Raw genomic sequence first — 6,985 nt, 5'->3', positions numbered from 1 at the left:
TCCTGTTTCGGGCAAACCCATTCCAGGGCATCCTGCCATTACCCTGCCATTACAAAGAAAAAAGAACTCTCCCAGTGATCCTCACCTGCTTCTCTGGGATCATTTGTCATCACACTGGATGTCACAAATCACCTGTCTGTGCGACACTGGATTTGGGAATCTGAATCTGACTTCCTTTTGATCAGTCTAGGGCAATGGCGGCCATTGTTTGGCTCTTCAGAACGGCACTTGCCTGTCTCTCAGGACCAACTGATCCATGTTCAACTGCTTTCCACATGGAAGACCATGTCCACTTTTGCCTTCAAAGCTCTCATCTGAATGTTTGTTACTACCACCAAAATCTGCACCTGTGCTGGCTCCACCTGAGCCTTTACCCTGGACTTCAGTGCCACCGCAGCAGCCCTCCTACTCTTGCAGCATAGCCCCCTTGGCTTCCAGCACCATCAAAGGCCATACACTCCAACACCATCCATTTTCATGGCAAATTGATGTGTCAGGTGGAGTCCAACTTACATGGCCACCACCTTGCTGTTTATATCAACCAACACCATTTCTGTGGTCTGAAGTTGGTATCAGGCACCTTAATCCATTGTATTGTTCCTCACACATTACCAGTTCTGTTTACCAAAAGTGTCTCAATAGGTACTTGCATTCCACTCCCAGCTTCAGTCAAGTGAGTCAGGCTTTTTACCATTTAAAATTTGAGCATAGGTTGAGATTGTTTCAACAGCGAGACCTCTAATCATTTGCTTTAACAGATAGAACTGTATTTGCTGAGCTCCAGCTATCCTGAGAGAAAGTTGGGAGGGAACCAACTACTAGATGGCTCTATTAGTCTTTCACCACTATACCCAATCTTTAAGTCAGACACGACAGACCTACATCAGAATTTTCTTTGGCTTTGCCCAACCCGGGCATAGTTCACCATCTTTTAAGTTCCACCATGTATGCTTACACTCCACCTTACTGATGGGACAGGTTTGATGGACCAGTGATGTGCCCCCCACACTGGCTGGAGGATCTCATGTCAACCAACACATGCCAGCCTTCACTTTCATTGTGCTGTGCAGTCTCCTGTCCACTTTCAGACATGCACACCTGTTGGATTTGTTGGTCCTAATTTCAAGACTGTACAGGTAGACTGTCATCATTGCTGCAGACCCTTGGCACCCATAGTGAGCCTCCCATCCTAGTGGCAGGATGTAGTTAGGCTGCAGTGAGAAAAGACAGGCTCAGTCGGCAGTCCCACTGGGAACTGGGCACCCTGTTCACCCCCAACTCAACTCAGGGGTGGGTCAGAGTAGGGTGCAGAAGTTGTCATCTCTCACAACCCTGAGACACAACAACAGCTGCTGATGTGGGCTATATAACATCCCCCCTTGGGAGAGACGCCTCCTTCCTGATGGCCTTCCCAGTCCACCAGGTGCTGGTGGAGAGGGATCCACTTTCCTGAGTGGCTAATATGGCCACTGAGTTGAATCCTCTGGGTGTACTGTGTGGACCCCCCACCTATTTACCTCTGAATGGTTTCACACCCTCTTGAACTATCTCTGCAAAGTTTTTTTTCAACATTTGCTTATAATGCTTGTTGACTATCAATATTGTGCCAGTATTTAGCCTTAAATGAAGTCTACCAAACACTTTGGGCTGCATTTACAAACAACCCGACTCTGAGAAGACCTGATCCCAGTGTGCAAGGGCTGCTATTGGCCTCACACTGTCTGCAGGCTGAGCCCCATTCACAAGGAATTGGGAACCAGGGTGGAGCCAGGGAGATGGACTTCCATACACTAAATTTCCCTGCCCCCATTGTCAGGTGAGGATTTATTACTGGGCTCTTTCTTCTTCCTTTGCCACTATTGAGAGAATCTTGGTTACTTTCTTTTCCCACACTTAGTAATATGCTTAAATTTAGAGAGTCACCAAGTCTGATTTGAGGTCATGTTCTGAACCATTTTTAAAGGGTAGTGGTGAGTACCTGTCCCTGCACACATGCTGAATTGGCATGCCCCTAACTCCAGAAGGCAGATTAATGAGCTCCACTTCCTTGGAAGTCCCAGGTGCATGCCAGAGACTGAGTTTTCCTAAGATGAGAGTGGATCTGTCCCTCCTTTGTCTAGGGGAGTTCTGTTAGGCTGTTTGGAATTGGAGGGAAGGTTCTCCATGAGGCTCAAGAACATGAGTGATCTAATGCAATTATGCAGCCTGTAGAGAGTGGGAGTCCCCATCCTCAGACCGTCAGTCGCAAAAAATGACAGAGTGTCCCATGAAGCACTGAACTGGAAATATGATCTGCACCTTCTCATCTAAGGAGAGCTCTGCAGGACAGTGCAGAGTCAGAGGATTAGACTCTTTGAGAAGCTCAAGGGTACAAGCTATCTGATATGATTGAAGTGACACATGGGAAACATGGAAGCAGGGAAAACTAGCAGGACCCTGCAGGAGGGGTTCAAGGGCTGTGAGCTGGGGAGGAGTGCCAGCTTGGAGGGTCCAGCCCAGATGGAAGTCCAGAAGGGAGTGGATCAGCAGTGTCTTCCAGGTCAGCAAGAGTTTCCATCCACAAGAGGTGGAAGCAAGAGTGGGCCCACTCGCTGGAGTCCACTGTGCTTACCAGAGACAGTCTCCTCCTCATAAGTCTGAATGAGAGCAGATCTCCCTTTGGGTGGCTGAGGGAAGTTCCACAAGGAAGGCAGGATTGGAGTGGAGGGCACCCATGATCTGACCTGATCAGGCAAACTACTGGAGATTTGAAAGTGTGAGGGACCCGAGTAGTGGAGCTCTCATATGGTCTAATATGGCTGCTCAAAGGAAGTGCACCTTGATGGAAGTCAGGAAGGGAGTAGGGCAGCATCATCTTGTGATCGAGGGAGAGTTCCCATTCAGTGACACAGGAGCAGGTGGTGGCCCCCATCCCTGGATGTCCCTGGTGTATGCCAGAGACCGAGTCCCCTCCATGGCAGGAATATGAGAGAGTGACTGTCCTTCATAGTTGGGGGAATCCTTCATAGGACCATCCAGAATCAGGGAACCAGTCCTGGGGCATGAACATGATCTGACACAAGGCAGGGTCAACCCACAAGAAAGTGTGAATCTTCAGTCTTGGGCCCCAAAAATGACAAAGTCCCTCATTAGTTTTTCTAAGTAATACAGGGGATTTGGAAGTCTGGGTGAGAATAGATCTTCCCCTCTGTGGCCAGCAGTAGTTCTTTGGGGTTGGACATGTTCAGCAAGTCTGTGGCATAAGGGCCATAGGGTATGTGCAATTCTGCATGATTAGGCAGACTGCAAGAGTTATGGGAAGAAGGATGATTGTGCTGCTGGTCTGTCAGAGACTGGGTCTCAGTTCCAGATGACTGTCTTCTAGGTCTCTGAATGGTGTTGAAGTGCTTCCCTTGGGCCTGATCCACAATGCCCATCAAAGCTCTCACTTTTTCTTGCCATGATTATGCGTCCATGGAAGCCTGGAAAAGAACTGATCCACCTGGATTTGTGGGGAGTACCATGGAAATGGCCAGTGGTTCCATGCCTCTAAAGGGCCCGAGGGTGCTTTCAATCTGGCATGATCAGGGAGCCTGTGGGAGTGAAGGGTGGACAGGTGGTGTGGCACATCCATCTGACACCATGTCCTGGCCTGAGATGGACAACCCCATGGGGGATGGGGGTCAAGGTGCCTCCCATTGACACTGTTCTTGTTCCCACCATTGATCAATTGGGCTGACCACCTCCCACTGACAGAAGCCCCCCATTGTGCATCTCCCTGAGTCACTGCAGAAGAGGTAGGCTTCTTCACCTAGGAAGCGATCTGAAGAGCAGGGAGTGGAGCATTTTTCAACCCATTGGGAAAATCATAGCAACACCAACAAGCATGGACTATTGCGAAGGGGTCTTGTCATGTACCAGGGCCTGCTGCACCCTGTCAACAGTGCCTCACAGTGCTAGCTGTCCCATGTGTAGGAAGTTCACTCTTTACCACTACATTCAGCAAAGTTTGCCTGGATGATTCCCCACCTTGTAGCCCTCCAGGATTATACGACCATCCTCCTACCAGCACTAGAGGTGCTCCCTTCATGGGGAGAGGGACTATCTTGAATCTCATTCAAGAGGTCCTGTCTCCAGCCCCTCTTCTGCCCACTCGCCAAGTTGCCTGTATATGGTTAATGCTGTCAGTAGCATATGCTTGTCTCAAAGACTAAGCCATACAAGTCTCAGTACAAACTGATGGTGCAGTAAATGGCTCTTTAAATCAGTTATAGTTCCTTTGATTGCTCCACAATTACTTAAAGAACTGTGGAAATTCTAGAGCAATACATGCTGATGAGCACTGATCTCTCGGGATACGTGCATTCATCAGACCAAAACCAGCCCGTATCTCAGCCTTGCAGTTTTGATGGCTCTAGAGAAACTCAGCCAATTATGTGCCCTCATGTCAAACAAACATTCTAATGTCTGCTCTATCAGTTTTCAATGGTACTATCTGTGAAAACCATGGTGACCATGAGTAACAGGGAATCAGGGTTCAACTCCAGAGAGGAAGCCTGAGAAACAGTTAGCACATCCAAGGAAGGCAACAGGTGTGCAGATTACCCACTCTTGGTTCTGGGAGGTAGTGACAAAAAATAATAATACAGGACTCTTTTGAGGCCCTGTAATTGGAATGAGCACACTTTAAATCCTTTAACAAGGGTATGTTAAAGGGCAAGTGTGATCCCAGAAGCCACAGTAAGTCCAGCTCCAACATATATTAAAGTTGCTGCAGTTAAAAAGCTCTTAGTTGGATCTTGGGATCAGGCTGTGTCCACCAAGAAGTGAACTACTGCTTGTCCCAGACCCTGCCTCTCGGATCTCCCTCAGTACTATTAACTGAGTGTACCAGGCGTCCAAAGCATTTACTTTGAAAAAAAAATTAGAGAGACCTGTTGCTTGAATACTTCAGCTAGGAATAATGATTCTATTTTGTTGGTTTTAGGAATTAGGGCCATGATTAAGATGGATGGATGGCTGTGGACATTTGTATTGTGATGCAAGAGGTAAAATTCTTGGACTTTCACAAGATGAACAAAAGTGAAAGCATTTGCAAAGAATCTTTTCAGTAATCAAGAATGAAAGTTGGAGGTTCAAGGATGACTAGATACTGTCATAGTTCCAACCATAAATGATGCTGAATAGAGATCCATCAACATTATTCCCAAGACCCACCGGGGAGTTTCCAAGAAACCAAACTCTTTCAGTTCTGGGGGTGAAGTATGGTTGCTAAGCTGAAAATTAAAAGAATTGACAGAAGGGCACAACCAGGACTACAGCTTGTGGCTTAATTTGACTCAGCACAGGAAACCTCACCTGGCCTGGACACAGAAAGAACTGACAGATTGATAGCTCTTTCTCAATTCTGTTGTTGGTGGTGGATGGCTATTCTTAGTTGCTGGAGGGATTTGTCTGGTTAATTCTGATAAGAATGAGATTCCACCATGCTAACCAGTTATGTGCCCCCATGCCTGTGTAATCATCTCCAACTTTTGAGAGGGATAAGTGGCTTTCAACCACATGAGATTAAGCAATAACAGGCCTATGATACCTTTGTCTTCCAGGGCTGCATACGTACTACACCGAATGGATCAACATGTGTCTATTCTTGGTTGGCAGGTCTGGGTGATCAGCTGAACCAAGGATTGCAATTATTCCCCCATGAACAATGAATTCTCAGTAAGTGCAGGTCATAAGCTAACACTGACTAAGTCCCTGGCCTTTGTACACACCACCCATTGCTACTACCAATTAAATGGTTTAGTGAGGTCCTCAAATCAGTCCCAATAGAGTCAGTCGCAGACCTGGTTGTCTGCCAAGAAGATGATCAAATCTGACTATCAAGAGGAGGTAAAATTTGTAATAAGGTTTCTGTAGGTGAACTTGCAGAAGGGTCATTAACACTGAGGTCCTGGGATGGCAATTTCTCCAGGTACATCTGTCCTCACTTTCTCCCAGAACTTCCATGGCAGAAGCCGATGGGATGTGACTTCTGGGGTGAGCCTGGCAGTCCCCCTTCCATTGACTCCCAGCATGGAGGGGTTCCATCCTTATGGTGGTCAATGGGGTACTGCTATGGGACCTGGCCATACCAGGCATGTCTGAGCAGCCTTGTCACAAGGAGACAACTGTGGACAAGGCTCATGAGTCATGGTGCTGTCTGCTGAATGTCCCTGGGTGACTCAATCATGGAGAGATGCACCTCTCCTCCTCTAGTCTCCTGGTCTCCCTTAGTGGTACAAGTGTCCTTTCCTATTGACCCAAGTCACAGGTACCTGTGAGGAAGCCTTTCTTCTCACAAGGTGTCTATTTGAAGACATATACAGTCAATGAAGCTGTCCCCTCTGTCTGAATAGGGAAACCCCACTGACCACCATGGAATACCCTGCACTCCCATGGTGTGGAGACAGTACCCTGGGCCGGGCATGCATTACAGTGCCTGTGAAACCTCACCTACTACTCTTGGTGTGCCCCATCTGTTAGCAGTGGCAGCAGTTGCACTGCCAGTGCACATTACCTTTGTCTCAATGCAGTAACTGGGATTGGGAGAATGACAGAGAAGACCCATGCAACTCTGAGCAGTGGATCACTTAGCTTTTGTGTCAGTGAAGAATGCAACTAGCTGCAAGAACTAATGTGAATTGCAGGATACATTAACCATCAACACTTTAAGCACACTTTGCAGCCCTGGGTTACTCCCAGGGCTACACCTACCTGAGGGTCATTGTGCCTTCAGTCACCCCTGGTGGGTTAATAAAATTTGATATTGTAAATATTGATTGCATTAAATTTGTTACCTTAGAGCTTTTCTCCCTGGTATCACCTGTTCCCAGTTGGTCTTTCCCAGTCAATAAATAAATACATTAAGCTTGCTATAAAGTAACTGAATCATAATGCAAAAATAGTGCAAGCAGTAAGGGCAGGTTTCACGAAGGCTTGCACGGACTCTATGAGTAGTGTAAGA

General features: G+C 47.3%; 1 pseudogene; it reads left to right on the top strand.

The window, feature by feature from the left end:
• The first annotated feature begins 6,591 nt into the window (after window positions 1-6,591).
• On the top strand, window positions 6,592-6,745 carry LOC122807387 (annotated as a pseudogene).
• Window positions 6,746-6,985: the final 240 nt, after the last annotated feature.

The sequence above is a fragment of the Protopterus annectens genome, chromosome 7.part0 (assembly GCF_019279795.1).
Source record: "Protopterus annectens isolate FY-2018-M chromosome 7.part0, PAN1.0, whole genome shotgun sequence".
Taxonomy (NCBI): domain Eukaryota; kingdom Metazoa; phylum Chordata; order Ceratodontiformes; family Protopteridae; genus Protopterus; species Protopterus annectens.
The sequence above is the reverse complement of the archived record's forward strand: the minus strand, read 5'-3'. Positions and strand labels throughout refer to the sequence as shown.